This window comes from Pteronotus mesoamericanus, unplaced genomic scaffold (assembly GCF_021234165.1).
Source record: "Pteronotus mesoamericanus isolate MK-2021 breed Mesoamerican mustached bat unplaced genomic scaffold, CSHL_Meso_final scaffold_85, whole genome shotgun sequence".
Taxonomy (NCBI): domain Eukaryota; kingdom Metazoa; phylum Chordata; class Mammalia; order Chiroptera; family Mormoopidae; genus Pteronotus; species Pteronotus mesoamericanus.
In genome coordinates, this window is record NW_026555329.1 from 63254127 (window position 1) to 63278316 (window position 24190).

The window sequence follows — 24190 nt, forward strand, 5'->3', positions numbered from 1 at the left end:
TGCCGGGTACAGATGATTTATTAGTCAAACCATTCATTCATTTACTCATTTCTTTATTCACTATGTAAATATTGATTGAGTGCCTAATAGAGCAGATAAAAAGTTGGTCTGCAGTCACCAATGCACACACTTTAATGCGCTAGCCAGGCATAAGGGAGAAGTCAGAGAAGCCAAGAGATGGAATATGTTATTTTCTGCAGCAGTGTGAACTGTAAGGATCCAAGGTCCATTTGGAGCCACGGATTCACACCAATCTTAATGAATAACCACAATCTCTTCTTTCCATTCCAAGGACTTTCGTTTTACTGTTTGTATCATTTTAGCTATTAAATGACATTTCTGTGTTGCCCACCTCTGGTCGTTTATAATGTAACAAACAAAGCACTACACAGTTATGATGTAACAATCCAGATACTTTGTTATATACCACAACTGGGACTATATAGCTAAATTCCAGAAATATTTACTTTGCCTCTATAATGACATTAAAATTCAAAACAAGTCAAAGATACTAGGGTCACATCTTTTTACTCCTTCTCTCCCTACCTTCTACCTTGTTAGTCTGGCATTGGATTTGCTAGGATAAGCAGATAAGGCCTTCTTATCATTTTTCTGCATCACTGCAAAGTTCATGGAATGAAAGAGATCTGTTTCCCAAAAGGGGAAAATCAGAACTCTTTGTTTTCCTCCACTTGCAAAGCTGCTCAAGCATGAGGCTCTTATTGACTGTGAATCTTTCATGCAAACAGTGACTCCGGGTTTATTCTGGCTTCTTGAGATACAGAACAGAAGATGAAACATGCTGACTCTTAACTATATTGGTTATTTATTTTTTAACCACTATAACCATCGTCCTTATATCTGGAAATTAAGTTCATTTCCAAATTTATATAATATAATTTATAAAAATACAGTTTTTAAATAGCATTAACTACAAATTTTAAGTTCATTATCTTTAGCTAAAAAAGTACTACTATACCAATGTTTTATTACTATATTACTTTCTAAAATTACCAAAAGTAGTTTTAGTCTTTCCCAGGATTCTGCAAAAAGAAATGATTTGTGAATTGGCAGGCCCTGTATTGATCTACTTAGCTCCGTGCCTCTCAATCCTGTGGAGTATTTAATCTATCCCAGAATTCTGGCCCTGCCCCAAATGCTGGGAGCAATCCTGTTCCTAGACAGGAAGAGTAATGAAAGCCTTTCATCAGTAATCCAGGAGATCAGAGGTAAGTCAGAACTGCTCCTCCTGCTCTGATGTTTTAACTTCTTTCTAGTAAATGAGTTCCTGCTTCATTCACCTGTATCAAAGGGAGTTATTTAAGCCTCAATTTCCAATAATATACTTGTCTTTCTTATTTCTTTTTATCTCAGTAGCGTGCATGATATATTCAATTAGTTCATGTAATTTTGATTATGTGAGTGATGTTAAAAAGCCTAACTTTTCTGCATATGTCATTTTCATGTATATACTACATATAATGTATATGCAGTACACAATTCTACATATTAAGCGTTTATAGGTAAAGATTAATGTATGAGATCATACAAATCAGATCATGTTCACTATACTTTATGGGTTATATAAGATATTATGAAAGTCAATGTTGACTAGTTGAATTATGCCTTGCGTGCTAAACTGAAAACTTAACTTCTTTTTATAACTTTTTAATTTTTAATTATTTTTTAAATCTTTTATATTTTTTTCCATTACCATTTAGTAGTCTCCTTATTCCCTCATCTCCCCAACAATCACCACACTGTTGTCCATGTCCATGAGTCCTTTTTCCTTTTTGCTCAATCCCTCCACCCAAGAAAGTATAAAACTTTCTTCTTTTTTATGGCCGAGCAGTGCCATTATGTAAATGTCCCATAGTTGTTTTATCCACTCATCTACTGATGGACACTTGGGCTACTTCCATATCCTGACAACTGTAAATAATGCTGCAATGAACACAGGGATGCTTATGTTCATTCGAATTAGTGGTTTGGGTTCCTTTACATATATTCCCAGAAGTCGTATCTCTCGGTCACAAGGCAGATCCATTTTTAATTTTTTGAGGTATCTCCATATTGCTTTCCACAGCAGCAGCACCAATCTGCATTCCCACCAAGAGTGCAAAAATGTTCCCCTTTCTCCACATCCTGACTAGCACTTGCTGTTTGTTGATTTATTGATGATAGCCATTCTGACAGGTGTGAACTGGTATCTCGTTGTAGATTTAATTTATATTTCTCTGATGATTAGTGTCATTGAGCATGTTTTTGTATGTCTATTGGCCATCTGTATGTCCTCTTTGAAGGACTGTCTATTCAGGTCCTTTGTTCATTTGTTAATTGGGTCTGTGTATGTGTTGAGTTTTGTAAGTTCTTTATAAATTTTGGATATTGACCCCCTATCTGATGTATCAGCAAATATGTTCTCCCACTCAGTGGGTTGTCTTTTTATTTTATTGATGATTCCTTTGCAGTGAAAAAACTTTTTAATTTGATGTAGTCCCATTTGTTTATTTTTTCTTTTCTTCCTCTTGCCTATGGAGATATACTTGATAAAAAATTACTACATGCAATGTCCAAGATTTTGCTGCCTATGTTTTCTTCTAGGATTTTTATGGTTTTAGGTCTAACACTTAAGTATTTGACCCATTTTGGATCTATTCTTATGTGTGGTATAAGAAGGTGGTCTAGTTTTATTTTTCTGCACATATCTGTCCAATTTTCCCAACACCATTAATGGAATAAAATATTTTTAGCCCATTGTAGGCGTTTGCTTCCTCTGTCAAGTATCAGTTGGTTATAAAGATGTGGGTTTATTTCTGGGCACTCTATTCTGTTCCTTTGATCTGTGTGTCTGTTTTCATGCCAGTACTAGGCTGTCTGGATTAGTATGGCCTTATAGTATAGTTTGATATTAGTTAGTGTGATTCCTACAACTTTGTTCTTCTTCCTCAGGATCACTATTGTTCTGCAGGGCCTTTTGTAGTTCCATATAAATTTTTGAAATATTTGTTCTAGTTCTGTGAAATATGTCATTGGAATTTTGATAGGAATTGCATAATATGTCATTGGAATTTTGATAGGAATTGCATTGAATCTATAAGTTGCTTTGGGCATTATGGACATTTTAATAGTGTTAATTCTTTCTATCCATGAACATAATATGTGCTTCCACTTATTTGTATCTTCTTCAATTCCTTCATTCAATGTCTTATAAGTTTCCAAGTACAGGTTTTTTATATCATTGGTTAGGTTTATTCCTAGGTATTTTATTCTTTTTAAAGCAATTGTGAATGGGATTGCTTTCTTAATTCCCTTTCTGTTAGTTCGTTATTGGTATGTAGAAATGCAATGGATTTCTGTATATTAATTTTGTATCCTTCTACTTTGCTCAATTCATTTATGAGCTCTAGTAGTTTCTTGGTGGAATCTTTGGTGGGGTTCTCTATGTGTAACATCATGTCATCTTCAAATGAAGACAGTTTTACTTCTTCCTTTCCAATCTGGATTCCTGCTGTTTCTTCTTCCTGTCTGATTACTGTGTCTAGGACTTCCAGTATTATGTTGAATCAGAGAGATGAAAGCAGACATCCCCCTACCATGTTCCTGATCTTAAGGGGAATGCTTATAGTTTTTGCCTGTTGAGCATGATACTGTCAGTGGGTTTGTCATATTGGCCTTTACTGTGGTTAGGTGTGTTCCTTCTGTTCCCACTTTGATGAGAGTTTTCATCACAGTGGATGCTAGATTTTATCAAAAGCTTTTTCTACATCTATTGATATGATCATGCAGTTTTTATCTTTCATGTTCTTTATGTGGTGGAACACATTTATTGATTTGCAAATGTTGTATCAACCTTGCATTCCCAAAATAAATCCTAGTTGATAACATTGTGTTATCTATTTGATGCATTGCTGTATTTGGTTTGCTAATATTTTGTTGGGGATATTGGCCTATAATTTTATTTTATTTTATTTTTTTAGTGTCTTTATCTGGTTTTTGAATTAGGATAATGCTGGCTTCCTAAAATGAGTTTGGGAGCCTTCCCTCATCTTGAATTTTATGAAATAGTTTGGGAAATGGAAGTATTAGTTCTTCTCGGAATGTTTGGTAAAATTCACCTGTGAAGCAATCTGGTCCAGGGATTTTGTTTGTTGGAAGTTTTTTCATTACTGCTTCAATTTCAGTAGATGTAGTCTATTCAGATTCTCTGACTTTTCCTGATTTAGTTTTGGAAGACTGTGTTTCTAGGAATTTATGCATTTCGTCCAGGCTGTCCAGTTTGTTGGCATATAGTTGTTCATAATATTGTCTTATAATCTTCTGTATTTCTTGATGTCACTTGTTATTTCTCCTTTTTCATTCCTCATTGTATTTATTTGGGTCCTTTCTCTTTTTTTCTTGATGAGTCTGGTTAAAGGTTTGTCAATCTTTTCAAAGAATCAGCTCTTGGATTCATTGTCTTTTGTATCATTTTTCTTTAGGCTCTATTTTGTTTATTTCTGCTCTGATCTTTATTATTTCCTTCCTTCTACTCTGGGCCTTATTTGTTGTTCTTTTTCAAGTTTATTTAAGTGTAAAGTTAGATTGTTTACTTGAGCTTTTTCTTGTTTTTGGACATAGGCTTGTAAAGCTATTATTTCCCTCTTAGGATTGATTTCACTCTGTTCTGCAGATTTTGGATTGTTGTGTCTTCATTTTCATTTGTTTCAGGTATCTTTAAAAAACATATTTTTCATGTATTTATTTTTATACAGAGAGGAAGGAAGGGAGAAAGAGGGGGAGAGAAATAAATATCAGTGTGTGGTTGCCTTTCATGTGCCCCTTTCTGGGGGACCTGGCCTGCAATCCAGGCACGTGCCCTGACTGGGAATCGAACCGATGACCCTTTGATTTACGGGACGGTGCTCAATCCACTGAGCCATACTAGCCAGGGCTGTTTCAAGATATCTTTTAATTTCTTCTTTGACCTCATTGTTGACCCATTCATTGTTTAATAACATGTTATTTAACTTCTTTGTCTTTGTGTGTTTCAGTGTTCCTCTTGTGATTGATTTCTAGTTTCATACCATTGTGCTCAGAAAAGATGCTTGATATGACTTCAATTTTCTTAAACTTATTGAGGCTTGTTTTGTGTCCTAACATGTGGTCAAGCCTAGAAAACTACATGTTCACTTGAAAAGTATGCATATTCTGCTGTTTTAGGATGAAATGCTCTGAAGATATCAATGAAATCCATTTGATCCAGTGTATCACTTAAGGTTGCTATCTCCTTGCTGATTTTCTGTCTGGAAGATCTATCCATTGAAGTCAATGGGGTGTTAAAATCCCTGACAATGACTATATTTCTGTCGATCTCTCCTTTTATGTCCATCAAGATTTGCTTTACATATTTAGGTGCTCCTATGTTGGTTGTGTAATTGTTTACTAGGTTTATACCCTCTTCTCGATTGTTCCCATTTTTTTCTATTTGCATGAAATATCTTTTTTCATTTCTTTATTTACTTTTAGTCTGTGAGTATCTTTCAAACTGAGATAGTTCTCTTGGAAGCAACATATATATGGGTCTTGTTTTCTTATCCATTCAGCTACCATATGTCTTTTAGTCAGAGCATTTAAGGCATTTACAGTTAAGGTGATTATTGATAGGTACTTATGCGGTGCCATTTTATTGTTAGACTATTTTCCTCTGTTTTTTTTTTCTCTTTTTCTTCTCCTTCTCCTTCTCCTTCTTCAAGCAAAGCCTTTAACATTTGTTGCAGTACTGGTTTGGTGTTAACAAACCCCTTCAGCTTTTTCTTATCTAGGTAACTCCTTATATCTCCTTTGATTTTTTTTAAATGATAGCCTTGCTGGGTATAGTAGCCTTGATTGTATGTCCTTGCTTTTCATTACTTGAGTGTTTCATGCCACTCCCTTTTGGCCCAAAATGTTTCTGTTGAGTAATCAGATGACAGGCTAATTAGTGCTCTTGTTTAGGTAACTACATGCTTTTCTCTTGAGGCTTTTCGGATTCTCTCCTCGTCTTTATACCTTCTCATTTTAATTATGATGTGTCTTGGTGTGGGCCTCTTTGCTTGGATCCAACTTGCTTGGGATTCTCTGAGCTTCCTGAACTTGTGTGTCTTTTTCCTTAACCAGATTAAGGAAGTTTTTGGTCATTATTTCTTCAAATAGGTTCTCAATCCCTTGCTCATTCTCTTCTCCTTGTGGTATTCCCATGATGTGGATGTTGTGCAAAATGTTTGTTAAGCTCTCCTTATTTTTTTATTTCTTTTTTCTTTTTGCTGCTCTGCCTGGGTGTTTTTTCCTACTTTGTCTTCCAAATCAGTGATTCAGTCATCAGTTTCATCTAACCTACTGTTTATTCCTTCCAGTGTATTACTGATTTCAGATATTGCATTCTTTATTTCTGACTGGTCCTTTCTCATGGTTCCTATGTCTTTTTTATACTATTGAGTATCCTTATAATCATTACTCTACATTCCCCATCTGATAAATTGCTTGCCTTGGTTTCATCTAGTTCTTCTCCTGGAGAATCATCTTGTTCTTTCACATAGGGGTCTGTTTCCTTGTCTTCTTATTTTGGCTGCTTCTTTGTATTTTTCACCTTAGTTGTTAAACTTATCAGTTATTAAAATCTAACTTCTAACATATCTTCTGTATTTTCTGTATTAATTTTCTATTGTTGCTATAATGAATTACCACAAATGTAATGGCTTAAAACAACACAGATTTCCTATCTTACAATTCTGTTGGTCAGAGGTATGACAAGGGTCTTATCAGGCTAAAATAAAAGTGTTGGCAGCTGCATTGCTTTCTGTATGTTCTGGATCAGATCTGTTTCTTTGCTTATTCCAGCTTCTATTAGCAGTTTCCCAGGTTCTTTAGCTGACAGCCTTCTTATATCTTCCAAGCCAGCAATGACAGCTTTTCTCACATTGTATTACTCTGACCTTCTCTCATGTGTGCTTCTACTTTTGAGAACTATTGTAATTACACTGGACTCACCCATATAATGAATGATCGCTTCCCATCACAGGGTTGAGACTCATAATGAGTCCATTTTGCCATCTTAGGTACCATATTCATAGGTTCTGGGAATTAGGATATGGGTATCTTTAGTAATCATTATTTTGCCAACACACTGTATATTTCTTTTTCTTTTTTATTGTTGTTCAACTACATTTGTCCCAATTTTTTTCCCCATTACTCTTTCCTGACCTGCCCATCCTCAGTCAATCTCTGCCTTGTCTCTTACCATAGGTCCTTTATACACATTCCATTTTATATTTCTAGTCATATGGTTCCTGCGGAAACTATAGGCTGTCTTGCCTTTCACAAGAACTGATACGGGCCATTGCTCCACAGCTGAAGACACATTCTCATTGCTATGTCCTGCATATTCTGCTGAATTTTCTTGTTCACCAGCCTGAACCACTTCCCGCAGTCTGCTGCTTAGAACTTCTCAGATCACTGATGCTGTCCTAGAGGGGTAACAGGACTGGAGACCCTCCGGCAAGGAAAACAACCTTTGCTACACCTCAATTCCCTGAACATTTCCAGAATATGTATTACATCCAACAAGTTTTCCCATTATCATATTCGAAACCTACTCCATGGAGCAAAAACCTCCATTCATATCGCCTCCGTCATGGTCATTGTTATATGCCCCAATTCCTTTTCATTGCAGAACCTGTAGCCCAGCTGCTGGGAGTGTGGTCAGCCACTACCATTTAGATGTCAGTCCCTAATTCACTTACCTTTTGTAAAGGGATTGCCCTCTCTTGGAGTGACACTTATGCAAATGACTGATTGGCATGAGGAGTATAAAGGCATGGTCATCTCAGCCTAACTCAAGGCAACTCTGAAAGTCCGTTCTAGTGCCAGAGCTCCCCATGGAATAGACCAAACTTATGTTTGTGCCTCCATCTTGATTTCACCCTATATCTATTCTGCCTCCTTGTTTTGCTTCCATAGGGTTTGATCTCAAGAGCACCTCCATAATAAACATTCTGCAAGCTGTTCTGTTTTAGAGTTGCCTTTACAGAAAACCCAAATAGCAATACCCACTCAGAAAAATGAGTTGCCTTCCATATTAACTAATATATATTTCTCATTGTCCTCTTAAGTTTCAACCCAAATATTCCTTTCTCTTAAGATCTTCTATAACCCCTCCATGCAAATTGAGTTAATCTTCCCAGGGTCCTTTATATCCTCGAACATAAGACTCCATCATAAGAGGTTAACTACTAAATTGACAAATATTATCATTCCTCTTTACCTACCACAATGTGCATTCTCTGCTTCCATTGAAATCCTAATGTAATTAGGGTTCATCATATTAATATTCATAAAGTGTGGCACAGCATATCAAATCTTCTTTGCACTAATATATACTCCACCCATGACCTACCCTATCCAATCATGCTTTCAAAATAGTATAACTCTCATAATTTCAACTGTGGTATCTTCAAGTATCCCCATCTTTACAAATTCTCTGTGCATGAAATTACAAAGAAAACACATTTCTAACGGAGGCTGGTTGTCCCAATACTCACAGAAAGAGATTATTCTTTTTCAGTCATTTCTTTCCTTTTACACATTTTGTAACAAAATAAGGCAAAGGAAGTGGCTGATCTCTGACACTCAATTTGCCCTTGTCTGGGCTCTTTCCTGTCTCACTTTTATTTCAGATCTGTTGCTCTGAGTCAATCCTCTACCCCCAGCCCTCTGCCCGCTGCCTCTGTTTCTTTGGCCTTCACTGAGCAGTGATCAAATAGTATGAAAAGATCATTTATTTATTCATTTAATCACTACTTTTGTAAGTCATATAATTAGATGAAGACAAACAAAAGCCTGAACAAGCTACTTAGACTAGAGCTCTGAATGTAATTATGATTTCTTGATTATGGCTATTCTTTTCCCATATGTATCCCTCCTTTTCTATTGGCCTGACACACAAAAGAAATTAAATTACATTTCAGATAATTGATACCTCTACTTATGATGGCAAAAGAAAGAGGACATTTTATGTATCTCATTACAATGTGAAAATAATGTAATATGATTGAGGATGTGGAAACTATTTCAGCTCAGCTTTCTGTAACTATTTTGATGGTCTGAAAGCCTGTTATTAAGAGCATTCACTCATCCAAAATACACATAGACACACAATGCATTGTTGTTATTATTTATCAGAATAATTCAATTGCTAATGGAAAAACTAAGCCCTCAAAGCTAAGTAGTACTCATGGGACAAATTTTGTGGTCTCATGAAATGTAAATCCTAGAAAAAGATATTTGTGCTATAGAGAGGAAGGGAACGGCATTCTTTGTTAACTTTATGTATTTTCCCTGACCTAATAGTATCATATCAGGATTTTTTTCTTTTATCAACATTGTCTTCTGGTTATATCCAAGTTTATGTGCAGGAAGCATTGAATACACGTTTTGATAAATTCTTGTTTTTAAATGGAGATTTAATAAAAAATAAGTCTTACTACCATATCCTAGAAGTTCTACCATATCAGATTCTTGCCTTAGGATTGGAGCTTTGTATAAATATAGAACTAAAAACATGGATTAAATAATGGATTGGGGCAAAAGAGAAGTGGTTTTGAATTTCATCTTTTCTAGGGCAGCTCACCTCAAGTTTTAAATGCTTTAGGTAAACCATTTAAACAGTCACCCATATCAATGCCAAGTATCTTTTGAACACACTTCAGATATTTTGTTGATTTTCTATTCTCTAAGTCCCATCACACACAGGTAGAAGCCAGAATTTGCCTCTCCAGCCTTGCTTAAAGCTATAATATAGGTTTGTGATTTACAAACCTTGAAAGAATTGCTCAAAAAATAAAAAATAAAAAAGGAATTGGAAGACAGTTGTGTTGAGCAGATTCAATATTGCTGGAGAGGGTGGTGGTGTGTTGTAAAAAAATGAGAGGATTTCCACGTGACCCCGGAAGCCCAGCGACACCATTGGGTCTCCCGACACAGTGCTGCGGTGGTGCCTGCATAGCAGCTCGTGGGATCGGCACAGGGCAGCGATGCGGCTGGTTGTTCTTGATGCGATAGCTTCAGAGCCAGGTTTTCTGCTCTCCTGCAGCTTCTGGAAACTGGGCACTACCTTTATCAAATTGCTATGGCTAAATTTGTTAGACCAGGTACCAATGTTCATAAATAAAAATCCAAACTGAAATACATACTAAGGAACTTGCAGTTTCTCGCGCCTGTAGGCTAACATTCAAATCTCAAATGCCAACGAGAGAAATCTTTTAAGCAAAACGAACCCAGTATAATCCATTAGTGAGTGGCAGGGAATTTAATGACGGGGACTTAACTCGACCCCCTCTAGCTAAATACAGCTCAGGCTACTGGGTCACACTAACACGCCGGCTCCAGGGTACTCAGTCTTTTAATTTATGAAAGAAATGAAAATATATTGTATTACTTAAAATCTTTGAACTCTATAAATATTGACTATTAATAGAAAAGCATTACATCATGGTAGGAGCAGAGAAAACATATCTATATTCTGGTCGTCCAATTTATGAGCCAAAACGATTCCTCACACTGCTTTCTTTTTCTATGACATGAAGCTGAAATGACTCCTTCTCCAAGAGCTGTTTCCCAACCACCACCCCGACCACTGGCAGCGCACAGTAGGTGGGGAGCTGTGCCTGGAAGCCAAAGAATCAGACACAGGGCAACGGGGAGGTGTGGCAAGATTACCATTATATTGGAAGAGAAACTGTTAATTCTGATTTGGGTGACATTAGATTTTTCAAACATGAAAATGAAAAGGCTGGGTCCTACTAAACTTTTTTATAAACATGAGAACATAGAGGTATCAAGAAAAAAATGCCCAGAAAGTTTACATGTACATACATAAACCCATGCTACAGGTAGGAAGCAGAGTGTAATTCTTCTAGGGTTAAAGATAGAGATTGAAATAAAAATAAATTTTACTACCTATTATACCTCAGAGAGTATGTTAATAAAGAAATAGAGTCCATATTTCTTGTTGACCACTGCATCCCTAATGCTTCCACTGAGTAGAAACTCAATAGTTGTTAAATCAATTATCACTTATTTATGAGTACACTTCAGAACAAAATGTGCACACTCTACTGGAAGAATTATTTGTTTAGGTAAAATTATTGAACAATAGCCATTCAGAACCAGAGAAATATTTAGACATAATCCAGCACAACTATATCCATTTACCTGTAAGAAACAGAAACATAATGAAATTACCTAACTGCTAATGTCACAAATATTTCTACAGCAAACTAGATCACAGCCTTGACGTGGCTATAGACCTGGAGTTTGAGGTATATATTATAAAAATAACTTATTTTTAAAAAGCATGTATTTGTATCATGTACTTAATGGCTTTTAAAAATTCAGACACTTGACATATGTATCATACATTGAAATATACACATGCATTGTGACTTGTCTTTGGGTTAGCTTCATTTTATTTTTTTAATTTTTTAAACTTAAATTTGTTTGTTTGTTTTTCTTGCATTTTTTCCATTGCCATTTAGTCTCCCTATGTCCCCCACCCTGCAAACACCACGTTGGTGTCCGTGTCCATGAGTCCCTTTTCCTCAACCGTTCCTCCCCCGTCCCCACTCCTTAGCTCTCATCCTGCTCTCTATCTACTTTTGCTTGTCAGTTCAGTTTGTTCATTAGATTCCACATATGGGTGAAATCATGTGGTATTTATCTTTCTCTGGTTAGCTCCATGTTAATAAACCATTGTATAAGTATTCTATATATGACATTTACAACATTAGAGTTTGTCTACATCAATTTTAAAAATATCGTTTTGACAGCAAAATATCCTTTGAGTAAGAATGCTTCAGACATCCTCTGGAATGTTCATTAATGATGTCTTCATGTCGTCACTTTCATATCCGTGCTCTCCTGCTGATTGTTCCTCTTCCAGGTGAGGGGAACAATTTCCGGCCATGCTCCTGCTACTCACTTGTACAGGAGATGCCACTCTGCACAGCCAAGGGCCTATGGCTACCATGCGGGTGATTTTATTATATAAAGTCCCCATAATCTTATCCCTCAGTCTCTCCAGGGACTGTAACACAACCTCCACTATCCAATTATTTTCACAAAAATTTTATTTTAAATTGTACGTTTTATATTTCTTCCCACGCTGTTAAACTTAGGGGTGTCTTACCTGCAGCCCACGGGCCACATGTGCCCCAGGATGGCTATGAATGTGGCCCAACACAAAATTGTAAATTTACTTAAAACCTTTTTTTTTTTTTGCTCATCAGTTTTCTTTAGTTTTTATGTGTTTAATGTGTGGCCCAAGACAACTCTTCTTCCAGTGTGGCCTGGAGACAACAAAAGGTTGGCCACCCCTGAATGCCTCAATAAAAAAATAAAACTCAGATTAGCTATTTAAGAAGTTTGTTAAAAAGAAATCATCCTATGACTACTTGTTGCTAAAAGTGGTAAAGTAACATGATCCACAGAGTAAGTATAGGATTTATAGTTTAAAGCTGGTTTAAAATGCCAATGTCTCTAACCTTGAGCAAATTAATTAATTCTACTCAATAAGCCTCAGTATTCCCATTTGTAAAATATTGATAAAGGTACCAGTATTGCTAGGTTGTTGATGAGATAAAAATGAATTCATTTCAGAAGTTTAACAAATGCTATTGAATTCTTATTCCTTTTTTCTTTATTTACCATCAGCCACATGACAATTACATTCCTACAGTACTCCAGATCTCTTTTCAAACTGTGGTTGCTTGTGTCCCCAGTGTCTGGTGACACTCTGTCCCCATTACACAGCAGCTTTACAGTGAGTGTAGAGGTACTGGTTTGTCCTCAGCTCCTGGAACTCCGATCTCAATCCTCCCTGGCTCACTAGACTAATTCAGAAAGAAACCAGTTGAGTTGTCCTGATTAAGTCCCTAAGTAAGAGAGGGAGTCTCTCCGAGGATGAAGCAAAAACATGGAAAAGAACCTATGCAAGGGAAGCATAGAGAAATAATTCAAAAAAAAATTTTCCACATCCAAAAAAAAAAAAATATTGTGGTTAAACATTTTAAATCAGTGCATATCATTAAACTGAGGCAATTGACCACAAGTTGTTTAGCATATTTATGTTACTCAGCATTTACACTATTTTCTAATTTTTTATACTCAAAAAGATTTTGAAATGCATGTTTTTACCTCTATTCTTTTTTTTCTTTATTGTTTCCCTGAGATTATTTCCCAGGAGAATTATTGGGCCAAACAATATGAATGTGTTTACATCTTGTAACATATTTCCATAGTGCTTTCCAAAACTGTTGTAACCATTTATGCTCCTTCTCTTTTGCAATGTGTGAGAAAGTTTGTTTCTCTGGATTTTGTCCATGGTTAGGAATGATAATTATAAATTGTTTTTAAAATTGATAGCAAGAAATATTCTAAGAAATATTCATATAGTAGTTTACAATTCCTTATGTTGATTAGACAAGATTTTTAAAAAATATGCTTAACAGTCATGGCTCTCTTCCTATCTTATAAAAGGTCTTTTCCAGGTTAGACTAGGATTTTTATATAACGGTAAATTAAAAGGCAAAATTAAAAAAATGTACCTCATATAACTGCAGCTATGTAAAGAACAGCTGGTCATAAGAAGAAAGTCTAGAAACAACCAGAATTGAGTTGCTGGTTCTTTATTTTTTTCTCTTAAATTGTTTATTAAAGCTTCCTTACATTAACTGTACTTCATTCATATAAGATTTTCAGTTAAATAAAATTAAGTGAAACTTAAAAATAAATATTAAAGATATTGAGTTTCTTTTATATTGATATAACAGATCATTTTTCATGACATGAAAACAGATATATTTTTCATAGGACAATTACAAACTTTTTTGTAACCTACAACTACTCTAAGAATGTTAGTTTTTATATCTTATTATTACTAACATTAATAATAATGCTATGATGATAGAACAGTTGCTAAACATTATGGCAAATTTTTAAAAAACTGAGATTTAAAACTACCAAATACTTCATGCAATTTAAAAGAAAAAAATATTACCTGAAGATTTCTTCGAAATTAACTCCAAAAATATATAAATATACCAATGAGTTAAGAGATAATCATAGCTGAATAAGGACTGAGCCTAATAATGTATATTAAAGATACTTTAAAAAAGTTGATGAAAATAAATTGCAAGCTATTTGAGAATAGTTTAATATTGAAATAATAAATCTGTATTTAGTCTCTAAAAATTTGCATACTAATCATAAAATCATAAAATCTTATTTAATCTTTATACAATGCCAGCTGTTACCACACAATGAGTGCTCTTGTCTACAACCAACGGTAACAGATCTTACATTTCCATTTCATTTTTAGAAATGTCTTGTGAACGTTTGAGTCATTCCCTCATAATAAATTTAATGGAACATAAGTTAATTCCAAAGTTGATATTTATAGGATTTTATGGGGAAGCACTTTCTCTTTCTCACCTGCTCTTTCTCTTTAAAAAAAGACTTTAGTTAAATTTCATTAATTCTTATCTACCCAAATCTCCACAGCTTGAAGATGGGGAGATTTCAGGAGGGATAATAAAGAATCTGAGAAGGAAGGGTAATTAGTAGATTTTTGTGTCAATTACTGTGCATGGATTGTTGATCTCAGAACTAAAGAGACAGCAATTGTTTCAAGTAAATCTTTATGCAGCTAGTTAAGATTATAATTTCAATAGTTATTTTAGAAAGATCAGTTACCTCTGCATATTTGACTGCTATCATGGCTCCTCGACTACATCATAGGTTAGCACACTGAGTGCCCTATCGGCAATTGGTTAGAGTAATGGCCCCCAACCTTTTTGGCACCAGGGAGTGGTTTCATAGAAAATGATTTTTGATGGAGGAGGGCATGGGAAATGGTTTCAGTATGATTCAAGTTCATTACATTCAAGCTCACTTCCTGCTGTGTGGCCCGGTTCCTAAGAGACTCAGACTGGTATCCAACCGTGGCGCAGAGGTTGGCGACCTCTGGGTTAGAGTGTGTCCTGATACGCCAAGGTTGCAGATTCGATCCTTGGTCAGGGCACATACAGGAAACAACCAATGAATGCATAAATAAGTGGAACAACAAATCAATGTTGCTCTCTCTAAAATCAATAACTTAAAAAAAAAAAAAGAGCGAGAGAGAGCTGCTGGTAGAACATGTTGTCACATACCCACTGGGAGACCTTAGTTTTCTAGTTATTTCACTATGCATAAGAAGCCTATGTGTTCTGAACAAGAACAAAATGGAAACTCACAGAAAATTAAAATATTCCACATTTTGCACCCTTGTTCTAAAGATGACATTTCCCTTGAGCAAGTTTACAATTTTGAGATAGCTGTGATGGAGCCAGTCCAATTCTAATTAGCAGCGTAAACCTCTGTTAAGGCTTATTTTAATGGATTGTTTCTAATTTCTTAGATGATGCATTTCCTAGGTGACATTAAGGAAAGAGCTTCAAGGAATGCATTATTATTTATTCTGATGAATTAAATGATTAACTTATAGACAGAGGTCCAAAAGTCATAGACATATTTTTAATAAAGATAAAATAAATTTTGCTTAGGACCAGCTTAATCATAACCAGATAACAAGCATAAACTAAATGTATTTGTTTTTTCTTTACAATAGAGGAAAAAAGAAATTAGTTTAAAAGACAAAGCAAATAGGAAAGAACACCAAAGAAAATAAATCTAGTTCAATTTGCTAAGTCTATAGCAAATTACCAGTGGTGAATAAATATAGATGTAGAAGACAATAGAGAAGAGAGAAAAATATCACAAAGATATTTCTCAGCTTGCAATCTGAAAAGTGAAACAGGCATATTCTGTCTAATGCTTAGTAACTTCACTCAAAGTGGGTGAAAAACTTCACATACATAATCCTGTATATATGTGGTTTTGTTTTTTTTTCTTCCTAAGTGTCTCATATTTGACATGAACAATTTGAAGTATACTTTATTTAATTTAAAATACTGCTGATTCTGTGATAACATCCTCTGTCTACTTTGTCAATAATTATATAACCCCCAAATAAAAACAAACACGAAGAGAGTTGGTATAAGGTTAAAATTTCTAAGCTTAAAAATCATCCTTCGTGATTTTTCATTCAACCTTTTTTTAATTTTCTGTTTGAGCTTGTCACCTTCTTCAGCACTCAAAACTCTGTTTGTAATATAATTACAATCAGTTACCAGGAGAGAGACATTCTTTAGAGGTCCTGGAGGTTTAAGAGTGATATTTTAGATAAATCTCCAGCTGAGTTGATCATTAAAGTTAAAAATTCATCTAGATCTAATGTCTTGTGTTATATGTGACCCTATTTCTTCACCAGAGTAACAGCAGAAAAAACTTATTTTTTATATATCATTAAACACAAACACTAAAACACTTAGACCACATATTGTCATGGTATCTTTAATATTTTGGTTAAAATCTAAAAACATGTGGGTTTTTGTTCTGTTTTGTTTTGTTTTTTTGGTCCCAGGAAATCTCTAAATAACTGCTTAATCCCAGTTGACTAGAAAATTACTGGATTTACCAATTTTTTTAAATTAATTACTTTTTTTTTTCAAATACATTTGTCTCTGCCTAACCCTCACCACTTTCCCTTGCCCCCTACCCTCTCTCCCTCCCTCAATCCTTCCCCTTTGGTTTTGTCCATGAGTCCTTGCTATATGTTCCTTGACTTGCCCTTTCCCTTCCTTCCCCCGCTCCCCCCGCCCCCCCGCTTACCCCTCCCTCCTTCCCTCTTGTCTCTGTTGGTTTCTTTTCCTTTAAGTGTTGCTGGTCTTATTTTCCTTGCATCTTTGTTTTGTTGATTACGTTCCACTTATAGGTGAGATCATATGGTATTTGTCTTTCGCCCCCTGGCTTATTTCGCTTAGCATAATGCTCACCAATTCCATCCATGCTGTCGCGAAGTTTAGTAGTTCTTTTTTTCTTTCTGCTGCGTAGTATTCCATTGTGTAAATGTACCATGGTTTTTTGATCCAGTCATCTACTGATGGGCATTTAGGTTGCTTCCAACACTTGGCTATTGTAAATTGTGCTGCTATGAACATTGGGGTGCATAGGTTCTTTTGTATTGGCATTTTGGTATTCTTAGGGTATAGTCCCAGCAGGGGAATCACTGGATCAAAAGGCAGTACCATTTTCAGCTTTTTGAGGAAATTCCACACTGCTTTCCACAATGGCTGCATTAGTCTGCATTCCCACTAACAGTGTACTAGGGTTCCCTTTTCTCCACAGCCTTGCCAGCACCTGTTGTTTGTTGATCTGTTTATAATGGTCATTCTGACCGGTGTGAGGTGGTATCTCATGGTGGTTTTGATCTGCATTTCTCTGATGGCTAGTGATGCTGAGCATCCTCTCAAATGTCTCTGGGTCCTCTGTATCTCTTCCTTGGAAAAGTATCTGCCCAGGTCCTTTGCCCATTTTTTTATTGGATCATTTGTCTTCTTGGAGTGGAGTCCAGTGAGTTCTTTATATATCTTGGAGATCAAACCTCTATCTGATGTATCATTAGTGAATATATTTTCCCATATGGTTGGCTCCCTTTTCATTTTCCTGATGTTTTCTTTAGCCATACAGAAGCTTCTTATTTTGATGAGGTCCCACTGGTTTTTTTCTTTCCTTTATATCCCTTGCTTTAGGAGACATATCAGTGAAAAAATTGTTGCGTGGGATATCTGAGAGTTTCCTGCCAACGTTCTCTTCTAGGACTTTGATGGTGTTGCGACTTGTATTTAAGTCTTTATCCATCTTGAGTTTATTTTTGTGTATGGTGTCAGCTGATGATCCTATTTCAATTTTTTGCATGTAGCCTCCAGCTCTCCCAATACCATTTGAAGAGGCTATTATTACTCCATTTTATGCTTCTGCCCCCTTTGTCAAATATTAGATGCCCATAGAGACCTGGGCTTATTTCTGGGCTTTCTATTCTGTTCCACTGGTCTATGGGTCTGTTCTTGTGCCAGTACCACATTGTTTTGAGTATAGTGGCTTTGTAGTAGAGTTTGATGTCCAGTATTGTGATCCCTCCTACTTTGTTTTTCTTTCTCAAAATTGCTGCAGCTATTTGGGGTGGTTTATGGTTCCATATAAATTTTTGAACTGTCTGTTCTATTTCTGTGAAATATGTCATTGGTATCTTAATAGGGATTGAGTTGAATCTATAAATTTCTTTGGGTAGTATGGACATTTCGATGATGTTAATTCTTCCAATCCATGAACAAGGTATATGCTTCCATTTATTTGTGTCTTCCTTAATTTCTTTCTTCAATGTTGTATAGTTTTCTGCATGCAGGTCTTTTACCTCCTTGGTTAAATTCATTCCTCGGTACTTTAGGTTTCTTGTTGCTATACCAAATGGTATTTTTTTTCTGATTTCTTCTTCTTCTATTTCATTACTAGTGTACAAAAATGCCTTTGATTTCTGAATATTGACTTTGTATCCTGCTGTTTTGCCAATTTCACTTATTAGGTTGAGTAGCTTTCTGGCGGAGTCTACAGGGTTTTCTACGTACACTATCATGTCATCTGAAAACAATGATAGTTTTACTTCCTCCTTTCCCTATTTGGATGTCTTTTATTTCTTTTTCTTCTCTGACCGCTGTGACTAGGATTTGCAATACCATGTGAAGAAAGTGGTGAAAGCGGATATCCATGTCGTGTTCCTAATCTTAGTGGGAAAGCTTTTAGATTTTGCCCATTGAGTATGATGTTGGCTGTAGGTTTTTCATATATGGCCTTTATTACATTAAGGAATGCCCCATTTATTCCAATTTTTCTGAGTGTTTTGATCATAAATGGGTGCTGTACCTTATCGAATGCTTTTTCTGCATCTATCGAGATGATCATGTGGTTTTTATCTTTCCTTTTATTTATGTGATGTATTACATTTATTGACTTGCGCATATTGAACCATCCCTGCATCCCTGGGATGAATCCCACTTGATCGTGGTGGATAATCTTTTGAATGTATTGCTGGATGCGGTTTGCCAATATTTTGTTGAGGATTTTAGCATCTATGTTCATCAGCGAAATTGTCCTGTAATTTTCCTTCTTCGTAGGGTCTTTATCTGGTTTTGGGATTAAGGTGATGCTGGCCTCATAGAGAGAGTCTGGGAGTCTTCCCTCCTCTTGGATTTTTTGGAATAGACTGAGAAGTACAGGGGTTAGCTCTTCCTTAAATGTTTTTGTAAAATTCTCCTGTGAAACCGTCTGGCCCAGGGCTTTTGTGTGCCAGGAGTTTCTTGATGACTGCTTCCATTTCCCCAGCTGTTATCGGTCTGTTCAAGCTTTCTGTTTCTTCCTCCTTCAGTGTTGGAAGATTATACTTTTCTAGAAATGCATCCATTTCTTCAAGGTTTTCAATTTTCTTGGCATATAATTGTTCATAGTAGTTTCTGACAATCCTTTGTATTTCTGTGGTATCAGTTGTTATTTCTCCTCTTTCATTTCTGATATTATTAATTTGGGTTCTCTCCCTTTCTGTCTTGATGAGTCTGCTTAAAGGCTTGTCGATTTTATTTATCTTTTCAAAGAACCAGCTGCTGGATTGGTTGATCCTCTGAATTGTCCTTTTTGTCTCTATGTCATTCAGTTCTGCTCTCATCTTGACTATTTCCTTCCTTCTACTTGCTCTGGGATTTATTTGTTGTTGTTTCTCCACTTCTTGAAGTTGTAGTGTTAGGTCTTTTATTTGAAATGTTTCTATCTTTTTTAGGTAGGCCTGTATTGCTATGACCTTCCCTCTCAGGACCGCCTTTGCTGTGTCCCATAGGTTTTGGACAGTTGTCTGTTCATTTTCATTTGTTTCTAGAAATTTTTTGATTTCTTCTCTTATCTCATTATTGACCCATTCATTGTTTAATAGTCTACTGTTCAGTCGCCATGAGTTTGCAAATTTTTGAAGTTTCTTTTTGAGGTTGATTTCCAGTTTCAAGCCCTTGTGGTCTGAGAAAAAATTTGGTATTATTTCAATTTTCCTGAATTTGTTGAGGCTTGCTTTGTGTCCTATCATGTGGACTATCTTTGAAAAACTTCCATGAGCATTTGAAAAGAATGTGTATTTTTCTTCTTTGGGATGTAAGGTTCTATATATGTCAGCTAAGTCTATTTGATTCAGGGCATCATTCAGCTCCACAATATCCTTGTTGATGTTTTGTTTGGAAGATCTGTGCACTTCTGACAGTGGGGTGTTAAAAATCCCCTACTATCAGTGTGTTGCTGTCTATATCTTTTTTGAAGTTGTCCAAGATTTTCCTTATATATTTGGGTGCTGCTATGTTGGGTGCATATAAGTTTACAATGTTTATGTCTTCTTGATGGAGTCTTCCTTTAAGTATTATAAAGTGTCCCTCTGGGTCTCTTTTTATGGCCTTTGTTTGCAATCTATTTTGTCTGATATAAGTATTGCTACCCCTGCTTTCTTCTCTTGTCCGTTTACTTGGAATATTTTTTCCATCCCTTTACTTTCAATCTGTGTAGGTCTTTTGCTCTGAGGTGGGTCTCTTGTAGGCAGCATATGTGTGGGTCATGTTTTCTTATTCATTTGGCTATCCTGTGTCTTTTGATTGGGGCATTTAGTCCATTTACATTGAGAGTTATTACTGATAGAAACATATTCTTTTTTTCTCTTTGTACCTGTGTTTTTCTTTCTCATTATTTTCCTTCATCTTCTTAAACCAGTCCCTTTAGCATATCTTGGAGTGCTGGTTTGATAGAGATGTATTCTTTTAGCCTTCTTTTGTCTGGGAAACCCCTTATTTCACCTTCTATTTTAATTGAGAGCCTTGCTGGGTAGAGCAGCCTTGGTTGTAGGCCCTCATTTTTCATGACTTGGAATATTTGTTGCCATTCCCTTCTGGCTTGTAGTGTTTCTGTCGAGAAGTCAGCTCCTAGGCGTATTGGGGCCCCCTTGTATGTTACTTTCTCCTTCTCCCTTGCTGCCTTGAGGATTCTCTCTTTGTCTTTGATTGTTGTCATTTTAATGATGATGTGTCTTTGAGTAGGCCTCCTTGAGTCCCTCTTGAATGGGGCCCTCTGTGCTTCCTGGATCCATGAGACATTTTCTCTCCTCAAATTAGGGAAATTTTCCATCATTACTTTTTCAGAGGTTCTCTATCCCTTGCTCCTCTTCTTCTCCTTCTGGTATCTGTATTATGTGGATATTATTGCGTTTCAGGTTGTCCTGCATTTCCCTCAATACCTCTTCATTCTTTTTGAGTCTTTTTTCCATTTCTTGTTGTTTCTGGGAGCTTTTTTCTACCTTATCCTCCATCTCACTGATTTGATCCTTAGCTTCATCCAGCCTGCTTTGGATTCCTTCCACTGTGTTCTTCAATTCAGAAATGTTATTCTTCATATCCTCTTGTGTCTTCTTGATAGTTTCTATGTCCTTTTCCAGGTTGCTATAGTTTGCTGTAAGATCCTGATAGTTTCTCTGCAGTTTCTCATAGTTCTCTTTGAGCTGGCTGAGCTCATTGAGCTTCCTTAGAACCATTGTTTTGAATTCCATGTCTGATAGTTCCCTTGACTCTATTTCATTTAGCTCTCTCTGTGGGGAGTCCCCTTTTCCACTCATTTGGGGGGAACTTCTTTTTCTTCCCATTTTTGTAAAAGTCTATTATTTTTTATTTATTTATTTATTTATTTTTGCTTCTCCTTCAAATGACCCATCTAGATTTCCTGACTTTGTGAATTAAACTTCTATGGTAGTAGGCAGGTCTTTTATTTATTTATTTATTTATTTATTTATTTTTCTTTACTTTTTTTCTGGGCCTGCCTCTGCCGATGTCAGTTATTGACCCTATATGACCTTGGGTCATTTGTTTGAGCCTTCCAGGAATCTACTGTCTGTGTCTGACTCCTGCTTTGGGCCGCTCTGTGACCCCTTTGGCCAGGGATCCACTATATCTGTGGATCGCTCTGCACTCTCATGCCGGCTCCTTGAACGCACTCCTGGGTCCTGGCAGGATCTCCCGCCAGCCTGGTTGCGCATGCTTTCCCCAGCAGGGGATGAGGGGCGAGGGGAGGCTTATTCGTCCTACCTGGCGCACACGCCTGTGCCCAGCCTGGCGCGCACCCTGGCACTGGTCAGTTTAGTGTCTTCTATTGTGTGCTTTCCCTACTTTTGGCTCTGGGACTCTCCAGTTAATTCTGTCTCCAGTCTCTCCTCCAGGGTCTCTGGGCAGCTTTGTGACCCCTTCGGCTAAGGATCCATATTTCTGCGGACCATAATTGCAAGCCTTCTGGCTCCCTCGCCCCCTTCTGCCTCTTTGGGGACACGGCCTGCTGGCGCCAATGGGGACTACGGAATAAGGAGGGACTCTGCTCCAGGGATCTCAGATAATCCTCCAGTTCTTTCCCCAACCCCTCCATCTCCAGTCTCTCCTCAAGGGTCTCTATGCAGCTGTGTGTCCCCTTTGGCCAGGAATCCTCTATTTCTTCCAGCCAGTCTGCACTCAGCCCCTAGCCCACACACCCACAAGCTATGTGCAGAGCACGCAAAAGGCAGGATAATTGATTCTCTTATTCCTGGGCGAGGTGGTAGCTGCAGAGTGGGAGGTGAGTTATGTCTGGGGCTCCGCTGGCGACCGTCTCAGTTCTCTTCACAAAGTTTTCCTCACCAATCTTTCCTCAGGCACCAGCCCACTCACCTGCCGCCTCTACCCAGAGATCAAGGAAGGCAGCTGCCCCTGCAAATTTTTGTGTTCGCCCTTTAAATGTCTCTTTGCATCTCCAGCCACCTGTCTCTGGCAGAGAGCGCCCCTAAGCTTTTCGGGGTTGCGTTTTGTCCTTGTGTTTTCCTGGTTTCAGATGCTGTAGTCTACGGGTCCCTGTTTATGGTTCAGACCCTGTTCTTCTCAGGGGGATCCAACTGGCCGTTTCAATGTCCCTCTGCTGCTGGTTCCCGTGGGTACCCAGCCCACCCTCTTGAGCCTCCACTGCACTTCTCACCCATTGGGATGTGTGAGAGTTGAATCCACTGTCTGTCCACACCTCCAAGATTCCTCTCCCTCTATCATTCCATTGTTTTCCAGGTGAGTTCTCCACTATTTAGTTGCAATTCCAGTTTGGTCTTGGAAAGAGGTCAGCATGACTCCCATTCACTACTCTGCCATCTTTTTTTTCCCTGAATTTATCAATTCTAATACTATAGTAAATATCATTGTATTTTAGCTAGATCAGTTTTTCATTTTAAATCCATTTACTGCAGGGAAAGTGGTGGAGGCAAAATGGAGATAACTGTACTTGAACAATAAAAATAATTTGAAAAAAGGATTTTACATTCATGTCCATTAAAAAAACTAAGTGGCTATTTTACTTACATAGAGGAATTCTTGTGACTTGTTTTTGTTGAAGTTCAGAGGGGATTGTTAAAACATTTCTTTTATAACTGGATTCAACAGATGGGAGCAATCAAATGAGTCCTTCAAAGCAGAGAACTTTTCTTAGCTGTGAAAGAGATGCTATGATAGAAGAGGCTGATCAATGTAACATGAAAAGGACTTGACTCACTGTTGCTGGCTTTGCAGATGGAGGAAAGGGACCCTGAATAAAGATATGTGACCATGCTCTAGAAGCTGGAAACGGCAAAGGAACAGATTATTCCCTAAGGAATCCAGAAATTAACATAGCCTTGAAGATACCTTCATATTAGCCCAATAAGACCTATGCTGGATTTCTGGTTTACAGAACTGTAAGATAAAAAATGTGTGTTAATAATTCACTAAGTTTGTGGTAATTTCCTTTAGCAGCAAAAGGAAATTAATGCACTAAAGATACTGCAGCTTCATAAATCCATATGGCAAACGTGTTACGCAATAAATGGCACTGAGACAATAGATTAAATTATTTAACAAGCAGCAAATTTATAGATTTTTCATGTCATACCTTACAATGACAAAATCCATATCAATGATGAAATCAAACAGCAAAAAAAGGAAACCATACTAATTAGAAGATGGTGTGAAGACCCATTTCTTTTCTCTTAGTTTGGATAGGTCCTTTTAAAGTACAACAACAATTTAAAAAATGGTAAGAGAATAAAGCAATAAAGCAATAGCCTATGAAATGTATAATGACTGGGCACCAAGAAACACTGTGTGAAATACTGAAAGATAATAAAACA